The sequence below is a fragment of the Corvus brachyrhynchos genome, unplaced genomic scaffold (assembly GCF_000691975.1).
Source record: "Corvus brachyrhynchos isolate BGI_N302 unplaced genomic scaffold, ASM69197v1 scaffold229, whole genome shotgun sequence".
In the NCBI taxonomy this organism is placed as follows: Eukaryota; Metazoa; Chordata; class Aves; order Passeriformes; family Corvidae; genus Corvus; species Corvus brachyrhynchos.
The window spans coordinates 8,485,237-8,498,788 of NW_008240042.1; the positions used below are offsets into that span (position 1 = coordinate 8,485,237).

The 13,552-nt window shown below is 39.4% G+C and overlaps 1 protein-coding gene across 4 annotated transcripts in view; it reads left to right on the plus strand.

Annotated features, from left to right (window-relative positions):
* GRID2 (glutamate ionotropic receptor delta type subunit 2) overlaps nt 1-13,552 on the plus strand; it is a 698,771-nt gene that overhangs the window by 616,133 nt on the left and 69,086 nt on the right. The gene's annotated exons all lie outside the window — the stretch shown is intronic.

Consider the following 13,552-nt stretch of genomic DNA (forward strand, 5'->3'; position numbering starts at 1 on the left):
TTTGCATGAAATAACTGCTCTAGATAGGCTGCACAACTCCCTTCCTGAATTACAATGGCAGGAGAGAGTTGTTTACTATTCCCAGCTCTAAAGCTTTCCCACTGCATGGGGGCTGATTGGTGTTTATGGCTGTTTGCAGAAGGGCTGTTTAATCAAATAAACCAGACCCCATTCCCTGCTGAATGTAAGCGAGGGAGAGATATCAATCCCAGGGGCTGTATCAAGATGGGTGGAGAACACAATGCATCTGTAATGAAAAACCCAGTAGATAAGCAACTGCATTATAAAAGTCTGTAAGGGTTCTGGTCATAGCATCAATCAAAGGGTAGAAGATTGTTTTGTTTTATCACTCTGACCTCAGAGCAGGATTTCCCTGTAGTGCAGTCAAGGTTTGACCCCAGGTGGCATCACAACCCCACACAGCCACTCTGTCACTCTCCCTCATCTCAGGACAGGGGAGAGAATCAGCAGAGTGAAAGTGAGAAAACTCATGGCTTGAGATAAAGATGGTTTAATAAATAAAGAGAAAGCCACACAAGCAATCAAAGCAAAACATGGAATCCATTCACCACTTCCCACAGGCAGGCAGGTGTTCAGCCATCCCCAGGAAAGCAGGGCTCACGTGTAACAGGTACTTGGGAAGACAAATACCAGCGCTCTGAATGTTCCCCCCTTCCTCCTTCTTCCATTGGCTCTATATGCTGAGCATGATGTCACATGGTGTGGGATACCCTGGGGTCAGCTGTACCCACTGTGTCCCCTCTCAACTCCTCCTGCACCCCCAGTCTCCTCACTGGTGGGGTGGTGGGAGGAGCAGAAAAGGCCTTGACATGGTGGAAGCTCTGCTCAGCAATAATAAAAATATCCCTGTGCTATTGACACTGTTTCCAGCAAAAATCCAAAACATAGCCCATACTAGCTAGTACAAAGAAAATTAACCATCCCAGTCAAAACAAACACAAATATATTTCTAGCAAGAATTCTCAACCTGTGAGTAAACAAATCTAGGACATAGCACCTTCCCATCAGTGAGTCTTGTCCCTGACAGTCTGTAATACAAATTCCCAGGGAACCCCTAAATTTCAGTCCTCCATTCAGTCCTGAATGCAGTTCTTTATACTCTGTTTTATAAGAGATTGATGGCCAGGACATGTCTTGTGATTATCCAAGGTACTGCAACATAACTTGATTCCAAATGGTCTGAATTTGTTACCACGGGAAGACGCCGAAAACAATGATTTGTGTCCTGCAGCATGGGGAAATGGCATGGACTTGCTTCTTAAACTGCATGTGGTCAGAAAAATGTGACAAATCCAAGTTTGAAAATCTTTACATTTTGTTTCACACGTGGCAGGAGTTCTGAGTGTGGTTGTGTTTTATGTGACACTTCAAGTATGCACTTGAAAGCTGCTGGACTGGGCCTCTCAATGGGCACAAGTACCCACTCACCTCATTCATGGGTTTTCACTGGGAATTGATATGGGAGAGGACACCAGTCTGCTCATCCCTCTTAGAGGGGAGGCCCACAGCTACTGCATGCTCAAAAGCAGAATTTGGCATGAAAAAAATTAGGTGGTTAGAAGCAGCAATATCTTCAGGATCAAAATTTTGGCCTTAAGTGCTACAATTCTTCTCCAGTGATGTCTTTATGCACAAGTTGTTGTATGAATCTCTTGGAGTCCAAATGTTGTGGTTCACAGCATAGTCAGGAGGCAACACACAACAATGTAGGTGCACACAGGGCAGGTGTAACCAGCAAAGGCAGGAATGTTTCCTCACAAAAAGAAAACGTGAGCATCGATAAATGAATGTTTGCAAAGTGCTTTCAGTCCTTCAGATCATGCTGTTACTAAACTGAACCTCTTTGATTATGCAATGGTTGTGCTGAAAGCTAAATGAAGGAGATGGTTTTATTTAAACAGTATCTTATTCTTGATTAGAGCGATCATTAAATCGTTTCAGATCCAACAAAGTGAGCAGCAGATGGAACACAGCAAAGACAGCAGAGCAATATGAGATTTTAGAAGAGAATCGAACTAGGCAAACCCAGAAGTAATTCAAAAGAGCTCATAACAAAATTCTGGCTAATGTAATGACATATAGCATATGTTTGTTAATTACAACAGTTGTGGAAAATACTCAGGGTATTATTTTGTCTTTTGATAGATGCCAATAGCAATCCTGAGTTAGAAAATTGTACTTCTAAATACATCCTCTCGTGTGGTGAGAATCTCCCCACCTTATTAGACACTGTAGTGATTTTGCAAAATTTAGATGAAGTTTAGTGGAGTGGAAATATCAGCCAAGCTTGTAACTAAAGATCACATAAATTCATCATATCTGATGGATTTTGCTATGCTTCTTGCAGTACCTCTCTCCTCCCAAACTAGTGTTCTGCTTTTCAAGATCTTGAATTGCCCAATTCAGCCTCTAATCAGCTGGCTTCTCCACCTTCGTAGGACATCCCATCAAACGTTTTCTCTGTCTTTCTACCACATCCTTTCTCCTATCTTCAAAGTTAATTTCTCCCTACAGCCAACATGAAAATTCTTTAGCTCAAATTTGGCATCCATTGAAAGCAGTCAGTGGTAGACTTCAGCTCAATTTCTATTTCCATTCACCAATTGGAAGCTGACTTGGCTGTTTCCGACCTTGTGAACAGAGTTACAAAGGGGAAATCTCATGACAACAAGAATTACTTAACATAACGTTATATCACATCCAGATCCATTCCTGGCTGAAGGAGGACAAATCACAACCAAATAACAGAGAAGCTTGCAGAAGGTTTGTTTTGAATTTCTTTCTAGTAGTAGTCCTAGGCCTGGTGGAGTTTCTTCAGTCCCCATAGAGTTTCACATGGTACACTTTTGGGCTGATACTGCATCAAATTGTACCATATCCTTTCAGGATTTATATTGCACACCTTCTATACAGGTTTCAGTTTATTTTAGTTATTTATTTTATTTATATTATTTATTTATATTATTTTATTTATTTCTACCCGAAAATTTTTAAGCTATGAGGCATTTCTAACACTCCATGACAAGTTTTATCTAAATTTTGCAGCTGCAGTTTTGATCTCATCTTTATCATGTTATTCTCAATTTCTAGATTTCTGTTCTTTGTTTTTTACTAGGTTGTTGTCATATTTTTACAGTCTGTGATTTATCTCAGTTCATTCAGCCCATACATTGCTAGACCTAGGTTCTGGTGTGTGCCCCATGTGGGTACAGAGTAAGCCCATTGAACTGACTATTAGTTATTCACTAGCTGCCAAATGTAGATGCCTGTACTGGGTCTCAGATTCCCATTGTACTTGCATTGTTCAGCTCTAAATAATTTGAAATATGACAAAAAGAATAAAAAGATGTTTTAAAAGAGACAAGAGAAAATATTATTGTGGTTTAATCTTCTTCAGCTACAATACAATATGCTCTTCATAGATATGTCATACATAAGATAAAGGAGGATATATTTTTCTGGCATTGTATTTGCTCTGCTTTCTTATATACATCTTGTGAATTAAAGTTTTTCCAAAATTGAACATGAGTGATGTAGCAACAATGATACGATATTGGACTTGACATAGATGTCGATTTGTAGGAATCGTGCTTTCCCTTTGTGTCTGAAGGGATGATCTTTTCAGATGAAGACCCCACGTGTGTGCAGTACGATGTTTTAATAGAAGTGCACACAGAAAGGAGCTGTATCTGCACCCAGAGCACTGTTTGTACAGATGCAGGCATGCAGCTGATTTTCCTGAAAACTTAGTCAGGTACTTATCACCAATGTGGCAGAAGCTGTGCAGCATCCTTTAGTATCTCCCTTAAAAAGTAAAAAAACCCCATTGATTTCATCATTTTCCATTTAAAAATCCATACTGAAGGAACAAGGAGCATGCCAATAATATAGAACTGGGCACTTAAATTATTATTTTTCTGTTTTGGCAGTCAGTTAAGGTCTTTTTCCACCCTTGCCACTGTGCTGGCAGCTCACATGTTCCTGTGAAATGAAGTACCTAATTTTTTGAAAGCCAGAGGAAAAACTGCAGTTCTTCCCTAACTTTAGTATGTATGTATCCAATACACTGTCCTTCTCATGGGAGAGCTCTGAAAGAGAAATTATTTTAAAGTTATGTTGTGATATAAATGTAGCTAACAAGGAACAGCAGTTTAGATATTCCTTCTTTATATAGACATAGTCCAACTTGGTTTTCAGTGAAATAAATAAGACAACACTGATGAGATTACATTTCCTAACAAGGTAGTGGCCTTTTTCAAGCCATCAGATGCTGGGTGATACCCGCTACACTTTAGATTAAGTGCTAGAATATCAAGTTCATTATTTTAGGATTCTTTTGCATGTGTTTTTCAACTTCCTTTCCCATTGTTTGGTGCTACCTAATGAAATTACTTCATTCACTCAAGTAAGATGTTTACTGATGTACATGATTAGGTGGGCACTTAGCTGCCAACACTGCGTGCACAAATACCTGATTTGCAAGTGAATTTTCTAACTAAGAAAATCTCAGTTGATATTCCTAATTCCAGCTGAAATGCTACTTCATTATAAGATGGCAAATAAGTTCTGATTACATGATGAAATTTTTTTTTCTCTTACATAAGTACTTTACTTTTCTCATGACTTCTCTCAAAGATACCTTGGCATTTTTATTAACAGGGTAGGACTAGAACAAGTACTTGATTTTAACCCAGTTGTATTCTATTTGTATACCCAGTGACACGGGGTATACACATCAAATTCAAATTAAGAAAATAAGTAAGACTGGGTGACTAATTATAATGTATGTTTACCAAAGAACTATCCTTGTTTATGATATAATGAGATTTCTCAGCATACTTTGTCCAAGTTTGAATTTGAGAGTTTTGAGCAACACATAAAGAGACATCAGTTTCCATGATTCATTAGACTCACAGGAAATCAGTAGTGGAGCAGGAAATACAATTTCTTATTGCCTTAATGATTCTATTTATACATATTTAGATTTTTTTAAGATGCCTAAAAACATGGCTCAAGTAAACCAGAGTGAGCTATCATTAGGGATTTATTCACTGGAATATAATCATAATTGAAACTGAAACTGTGTAAGGAAGGATAAGTATTTTTATAAAATACTGCATAGTTTGTCAACATGTCATCATAGGGTATTTTCATATTCAACGACTATCTCTTTTTGATCAAAGTGGGGTTTTTTTCATTTTGAAATGTTAATCCATGGCAGGAAAGTAATTCAGATTGAAGTCAACTTTTTGGAATAAAAATATTCTCCAGTTTGGATTTTTTTTTACTGGTTTTGGTGATATTTTTCCTTAATTCAAAATTTTGAAATTCCTTGTGCAGAAAGATAACTAATTTCTGTCCAGCTCAATCTATCACTTTCACCAAGCAAAAGGTCTGTGTTTAAAATTACATCTCTGAGTTTGTGTCAAGTGTCCTGCCCAGGAATTTCTGCTGATTCCTGTTTCAAGAGAAGGAAGGGACTAAAAATCATGAAAAATACCAGTCCTGAATGACTCCTCCAGCACAAGTGATTGTTTTTCAGTAATTCATTTATTTTCAGTTGATGTTTGGCAACTGTTTCTCAGTTCTGTCATCTGTAAACTGATTCCTGGCATCTGAGCTATGGTGTGGGCAGATCAGGATGAATTAAAAGCAAATATAATGGAAGTGTGTGACTTGCACTTCATCTGTTATTTACAAAGGTGTGCCAAATGAATGTTACAGCCCTGGATAAGTGGAAATGCCTGTAGCCAGAGATGAACTGGTCTGTGTACATTTGAAGGCAAAGGCTGTAAGTATTTCACTCTGTAAAGATGCAAAAGCCCAACTATCACCTGAAATTAGAGTGGCAGTAAACATAAAATCCCTAGTTGGCTGTGAAGAGTGCTCAGGAGCTGTTGAACTGTTTTGAGTGCTGCTTGAACTTGAAACTCCTTCTGGACACTGTTTACATCTTGATTTACCTTTACACATACAGAACTTGGGTGCCTGCTCCTCTACCTGGCCTTGCTCTGCCTGGCTGTGCATTGTGAATGACTCTTAACAGCATCCTTTGTATTCACTGTTTTATGTGAGGGGTTTGACTTCCTAGTTTGTGACTGCAAGCAGGGGCTGTAGGCTTGCTGCAGGGAGGGCAGCAGAGACAGGAGCCCTCTTCAAGACTTACAGGGACCTTATGGGACAAGTTCTGTTGTGTCATCTTCTCAGTTGTCTGCAGGGTGATAGCAAGAAGGCAATCTGAACTGAGTAAAATATGTGACTGCACTGGTCTTCTTTCCCCTCCCACAGCTCCTGATGTCTTCCATGGGTCCTAAACCGCAAAAGAAAGAGAAAACTTTGATGGCTCAAATCTGTAATGTTCTCTTTTCCTGTGGGTTCAAAGCACCTTCTTGCACGAATCAAAATGCATTCAGCAGTGGGGTCTCCAAAGACCTGACAAGGCAGTGACAAGGGATGGTGTGGTGACATTAGGAACCAGTCTGTGCAGCAGCCTGAACTTACAGTCTTCCAAAAGTACTCAGAGACACCCTATGGTAGCCTTTATTGAGCTCCCAGGGAAAGCAGATGCCAGGGGTTGTTGAAAGGTAGAAACCTGAAGGGGTGGGGACAAATCTCTGTTTGCCTCTTTCCGTGGCCACATGACCTGCTGCACTTAGGGGGAAGATTAACTGCCAGAGAAGATAAGTGGTTTCATGCAGGTTCTCCAAAGGAAGAGGAGGCTTTTGAGACAAGCAAAGTCTGTATGCAAGCAAATGGATATAGAAGCACTGAGCTTCATGATCCAAACCTCCTCCTTTGTGCTCCAGCCCAAGCTTGTGCGGGTTGCCAGCAGTTAGTGCTTCTTGTCTCCTGCAGGTCATCAAAATGAGGGGAAACATGCTAAGTTGCTGTGCAGTGTAATTTCAGATAGGTGAAAAAGAGGGGCTGGGAAGCTTTTCTTTTGAAGCTCGAGAGACTGTGTCTTGACCAAGCTGGCTCCATCCAAATCTGGGCAGGAGATGCTTATCAAAAAGAGAAGAATACAATGGTTCAAAAGAAGGTAGTTAAATTCTTTTGTGTGAATAGTGGGACATCTTGAATCCTATTACCACTAGGAAAGTGGCCAGGGCTCATGTACAAGGAATATGAAAAACTGAAAGGTAAGTCAGTTTCTTTAAAATAAGTTTCTAAAACGAAACTATTATTTCAAAATAGAATTTCAAAAAAGAATTTTTCAGTATCACTGGTAGTTTTGCAAAGGGTTGTGGTTACAGTTCTTTTTCAACTGATGAATGGTTTTGATGAGTAGTTTTTTGACGTTTAATGATTTTTCTCTCCTTGCATTGGTATTCAGTAAGTGTGTCTTTGAAAAAGGAATGCTGCCCAAGAATTGCAGTTAGGCTTCTATTCTAAAGAAGGGGGACAAGAACCCTTCAGTGAGCATCATACTGGATTGATTTAATATAAAGAGGAATTCTGCTTTTCTAAATTTACCTCTGTTTAGCTTCTCCATGGTACTTCAATCCACAATTTTTTTTTCCACCCAAATGAGGAGTATTGACCCATGTACGTTTCCTCATTTAAATGTTCTTTTATAGGGAATTAACTATCACAAAAATATTAATTTATCAGAAGAGGGGGATGCCTTTAGCAACATTTGGTTTAAAGTTGCCTCATTATTGAGACTGCCACTTGGTTACCACAGATCTAATTTTCTGAAGTGCTTTCATATAATTTCTCTATATGACCTTCACTAGTGATACTCTTAAAACAGTATGTATTGCTATCTGCAGCACTTGGTTGCCAAAGAATAAGTGAGAAGCTGGCATAATAAAAAAAAGGTATTGCTTCCTTTCCTTTCAAAGGCCTGCTTTGCTGAGATTTGTTTTATTCTGCTGTGTCTCTTCCATCTGAAATGAATGTTTGCTGTAGCAAACCTGTGGTTCAGCTGCATGTCAGTGATCAGCATGATCTGCTGGTTTTTTAGTGCTTTTCTGTGATCACCTGAAGAGGCAGCTGGCTCTGTTCTCCCCCCACCCTCAGAACTGTACCTTCAGTTGGCCTCCACTGTTTTGCTCTGCTTGTTATTTTCTTTCGTGTTAACTTACAAGATACCTTTAATTACAATGGCAAAATGTGACAGCACTGAGCACTGGGAAAGTTCTGACACTGTGGTGCCCTCTCATTACAGAGCTCTCATACCTGAGTAATTCTTATTCTGGATGAATTATTCAAGGTCTGCCCAGTGCAACAAGTGAACATGTGATCATGAGGCTTTTCTCAAGAAGTTGATGGCAGGCTGCATATGAGGAATTAATGCTTTTCCTTACTAAGTTTTATAAGTAACAAATAGACATGTCATTCCAGCTGATAAGACACTGTAATGAAAGATAAACTTCATACTGAAGAAGAGATGAGGCTGGGATTTCTAATCTCCTTTTTTTTCCCCTAAGCTTCCCAGGTGTTTCATTTCTGCTGCTGTTTTCTCCTGGGCTCAGTGATGCTTTTAGAAACTATTCTGCATTTTCTGTTTGAATAAGTACAAAGAATACACTTCAATGTTTTTCAAATAGTAGCCCTTGAACTTAAATAATTTTCTATAGGCCCTGCAAAATTACATACTAAAGGTGGTGATAGTACTAGTAGTAGTAGTAGTAGTAGTAGTAGTAGTAGTAGTAGCTGGTTACCTTGATGAGTTTCTTATATATACATATATATATATAAAATATATATCAATTTTCATTCTGTGCTCTAATACCATCATGGGAATCCAGCTCCTGTCTTGCACTGCAGAGAGCTGTCGGTCAGATTCAGATTCCCTAAATGCATGACTGCATTTCAGTCTTAAGTTATGCAGATCAGCCACACGCGCTGTCCTGCAAGGGAGAGTGGGGCAAGAAGCTCCAAAATTGCAATTTGGATGTACAGAATGATTTACTTTTGTAAATTATTGGGATCTATTCAACAAAGCTGAAATGTAAGGTTTTATTTCACTGGGATCCAAACAGAAGTCAGATGAATTTGTGCCCTTTGTGAACAAAACCAAGACTTGAAGCCTTGGTCCCCTGAGGAAAACAAATTAGCAAATGAGAATTTCTCTGAAGGCAGAAGATCTGACTTCTGCTGCAGTCCGATAAACAACAACTTCATTGGCCTCTTGCAAGAGGATTATGGAAAGTGTTTCCATTCCCTTCTGCTGAAAAAAACCCTCTCTTGTGAATGCCATCAACCTGTCCGCCAACATCTGACAATCTGAAAATCTAGATTTAGGCTTCCACCTCAGATTTCATCTTTTCCTTTTCCCATTTTGGAGTACAATATCCACACTACGTATACCAGCTTTCACTCATCTATTTGCAAATGTTCACTCAATTTTCTCTCCTCTTCTTCATTCCTTGTGTAATAGCAGCCTTGGTGAGGCTGTGCTGTAGAGAGGAGCACATCCCTCTGCAAGCTGTAGCTGCTGCACACTTGCTGAACATGGCAAGAGTGTATCAAAAATTTCATTTATGTATTTATACATGCCAAAGTCTCAGCTCCACGCTGATGGGCAAAGGTCTAGCTAGAAGCACTGGATGGTGTTTTTTCCTCTGTGTAGTCAGTGCAGTGGAATGGTCCATCTTGGAGAACAGGACTCTCAAAATGCTGTATGGAGCAGGTGATTAACCAATGTCCTTGACTGGGTTTAAGTCAGAGCTGGAGCTGCTGCTTCTGTGCTGGGGAAGAGTCAGTTTGTATCCTTAGCTAAAATACAACAAATACTGCAGCTCACAACTTCATAGGCAGGGAAAGGTGTACAGCAGTTGGCACCTGACTGATAATGGAAAGGAGTAGAAAAGCACCACTGCTGTGACTCTGGGGTGTAGGCACAGGGAGTTAAGAAAATGGGCTTCATCAGCATTATCTAATAATTTTAAGATTTTCCTCTAGAAAATTAATATCATTTTAATCAGTTCAAACGTAAGACTTCCCAGCCCTTATGAGTTCCATTGTTTTTATAAGAGTTAACACATTTTATGTACAATGAAATATTTAAAAGAGGCCTGCAGGGAAAAAAAATTGCCAGTTCCTTTTAACCTGCGATCTGTTGTGTATTTTTTTTCTTTCACAACGATTCTTTGTATTTCTTTTATAGAGGAATTCAAAATACAGAAAAGATATTATCCAAGAAGACACGTATGGAAAATTGCAGCAATTGGTTGTTGTTTACTTACAATTACTTTCTCTGAAATTTAGCATTTGCTAGACCTAGAAATGTGATTTTTAGAATGCCAGAGCTGTACACAAATACATTATTCAGCTTACACTGCATGAGCGGGTTAGCTGTAGCAAGAAATACTATTCACATCCATCTTGACATAAAATATATGCATATGCAACAGTGCAATGGCTTTAAATGTTTTCCTCTTATAACTCAACTGGTTTTTCGTGGAATCATCCAGGATAAATTTTAGCTAATATCTACAGACACGGGTTCAGCAAAGAAAAATTTTGTAAGTGTTCAGTGATAGAAAATAGAAATATAACAGCCCTACAGAAATAGTTTTACCATCTATGTGCTGATGACCCCTGTTCTGTGTAACAACTCTTTTTACAGTAACTCTTTCAGAATTGCTCACAGGACCATGAAGTCAAGCCAAGCATTTCTGTGTGGTACCACACCTCCCAGTTTCACTTAATGACCACTGCGGTGCTTGACTTCAAAATACCCTGATGAACAACTAACAGTTTCAATTTTGCCTGGTTTTGTTTCAGGGTTTTTTTTCCTCCTATGACAATAGACACCAGATACTCAAAAAGTCTCTTTAGCCTCTGCCATAGTGACAGGCGGGAAGCCCCAGGGAAGGAGAGCGAAGTGTCAGTTCTGCATGCCCCGGTGGACTGGAGAGCTGGGGCTGCTGCAGAATGATAATGTGCTGCCCTCCTACAAACACCTCCCTGGTGATCCTGGGCTGCATGGCCATGTGTGAACAGCATTCAGATCTGCCACCATCCTGAAATGTTGTTCTCTCTGCACAGAAGGCCAATATAATGGTGAGGAAATGTAGAATCAGGTACGCAGTTTTTCCGCGAGTACTGAGTTACATGCGTTGCATGGATCCGTTTCTTTTTCCAAGGAGATTTTGCTTTCATTTAGCTCCCATAATTAGCTGAATGTAAGTTTCCTAACTTTTTCTCATAATACAGAGCTGGAATTTTTGCTGTTGATTTTGAGGCCCAAAGTAGAAGTCTTTCACATAGCTATTGGAGAGCTACAAAATATGTGCTTCCCATAGTAAGAGGGAGAGAGAGGGAAGGATATAAGTTTTTAATTGACATTTTGTTCTGAAATTCTCTTGTCCTTTTACAGAGAGCATCATCTCCTCTTTCCATAGTGTAGGTGCAAATATCTGCGAAATACCAGCAATGTTCCAGGTATGCTATGCTCTAGCAAAATTTTATTCTTAGTCCTTTAAGCTAAAACCAGTCTTGAGCTGTGTGAAAGATCCCTGGACAGGGAGTTTAGACCAATTCTCAGAAGAAGAGTATTCCAAGAAGGAAATCCTGTAGCTCCAGAGCTGCTAGAAAACTGATTCTCTCTTAGTGAAAAAAGTGTTTCTCCCATGCATAAAAATTAAGAATTTGAGACAGTTTAAAAGTAGTGTCACTGCTAATGGGAGGGCCAAACTGATAGAATTGCAAGGAAGGATGGAAGAAAGCCATATCCAGCTCGGCTAAGTGACAGAAAGATCCATCAATAATTGAAAAGTGTCAGCTCCAAAGTGTGACTGAGTATTTAGAACTGCAGAGCAAAAATACCTAGGAATGACATAAGAAAATTATATATATATATATATATATATATAAATAGGTAGTAAGACTAAATTGAAGTAACAAAAAATGTTAGAGCAAGAAGTAATTCTCTAAAGAGATGGATTGCAAGCATGACAATTGCAACTTAGGTTTGCTCCATGGTTTTGAATTCCTCATATTTGTTAGTGAATAGGGCAGAAATGCTAAAAAGGATGTATTTTAATGCATGGAGCAATCATGTGTTGAAGGTAGATGATGGGAATGATCCCTTCTGGCTCTCCAGTCTCTTTTGTGCCCCATGCACTTTAACTGAGGCTCACTGTGATCTTATCTGTGAAAAGTAATATCTTCGTGGGAACCTGAACTGTGATATTATCAGCTCTGCTCTGAGGATCTTACATATACCACTTCATCACAGATATTATTGACAGTAAGTGCTTTTACCACTTTTATATATTCTCTTTGTGAGTTGTTTTACAGCAAGGCAGCTAAATCAAGAGAATTTTTTCTGACCAGCTGAGCAGTTGATAAGTCTCTTTACAAGCACTTAGGTGAATTCAATGCACTAGGATGATAAAAAGGCAGCTTAGGAAAAAAGCGGGTGTCAAAACATAACCCTCTGCTCTTTCCATCACCTCAAAGGTTATGTCCCACATGTAAAATTACTTGGGTTTTGAACCCCACTTTCCCTTAATTCTTTTGTTCAGAAAGTCCATCTGATCCTTTCCAGGATTCATTTGCCCACTTCTGATCTTCTGCTTTTGTCTCCTATTTCCCTCCCTTGTTCTCTGCACATCATGGTCCTTTTTCAGGCTGAGTCATTATCCTTTTAAATTCTCCTAGGAAGGGCTTTTTTCTCAGTCATGCTATTTCTAACTCAAGTGGTGTCTGCAGGAGGATCAGAACAACCCATGCTAGGGAGAGCTCTGTGAGTGGCAGTGCCTATAGGACAAGCACACAAGTTGTATAGTTTGTTAATTTCAAATTCACTTCTATCCCTTATTCCCTGCCTGTTTAGATAGACCTAAACTTCCACTGGGATGAGCGAAAAACCATTCTTGACTATTTTCAGAGCCTGAAGATTAAAACTGACCCAGTCCTGCACTTGTGTGTGCACTTTGAAAAGAATTTTCTTTATCCTGCAAATCCTGTGCAGTCCACAGATAATATGGCTCCCTTTCTGTTCCAAAATCTGCACAAATCCTCCCCCTGCCATGCCTACAGATGGCAATAGGAAATATTCCCTTGCCAGGCCTGCAGTTAAAAGGAATGTGTCCCAAATGCAATCGTTCCTTGTGCACTACATCTTGTGAGCAAGCAGACGGTGTGGCTTGCTTCAGTAACTTTTATAGGCAAACAGTCTTTAAAAACATAATCTACATTGTCAAAGCCTAATCTAAATGATGTACTGACATTGCTTACTTTGATATGCTGACTTGGTTTCGAATTCTCTCTGGATTGCCTGGCCACACATGGCCTTTTTGTGTTTTGTTTACTTTTCACTTAGCCGTCACGTATTTATTCCCATTAGATGTACAAAGGCAGTGGATTCAGCCTAGTTTTACAGCTTAGTTGGCTAATACAGCACAGGGAAAGCGCTGAGTGAAGCCAAGCAGAGGGGCAGGAAAAGAGCAGAGTGATTCTTCTGGTCTGACACAGACACCAATGAAACAGAAAACCTGTAAAAGATCTGGGTCTGGTAGAGCAGCTAGAGATTACTATTTTTTCAGAAAAACATGATTTTTCTGGAAAGCAGAAA